This window comes from Odontomachus brunneus, unplaced genomic scaffold (genome assembly GCF_010583005.1).
Source record: "Odontomachus brunneus isolate Ranch 3 - 2012 unplaced genomic scaffold, Obru_v1 Obru_scaffold_170, whole genome shotgun sequence".
Taxonomy (NCBI): domain Eukaryota; kingdom Metazoa; phylum Arthropoda; class Insecta; order Hymenoptera; family Formicidae; genus Odontomachus; species Odontomachus brunneus.
The window spans coordinates 697,835-698,043 of NW_022639620.1; the positions used below are offsets into that span (position 1 = coordinate 697,835).

Sequence of the window (209 nt, forward strand, 5' to 3'; positions counted from 1 at the left end):
ACGTGCAGCATGTACTTTTCTTTGTCGACGATGTCCGTACGCTCCTCGAAATTCGTTGGTAGTCCCGCTTTAATAAATCGCCCAGTAGTTATTACGCTCTTGTACGATTTCTTCTTTTTTTTCAGTAGATATCAGCGGTGAACGTACAGCAATTGACAACAAAAAAATTTTATAACGATTTACTTACAATAATTGCTTTCTCATTTATA

At 36.4% G+C, this 209-nt stretch overlaps 1 pseudogene; it reads right to left on the reverse strand.

The window, feature by feature from the left end:
* The window catches only part of LOC116851281, a 21,574-nt pseudogene that overhangs the window by 2,081 nt on the left and 19,284 nt on the right, over positions 1–209 (reverse strand).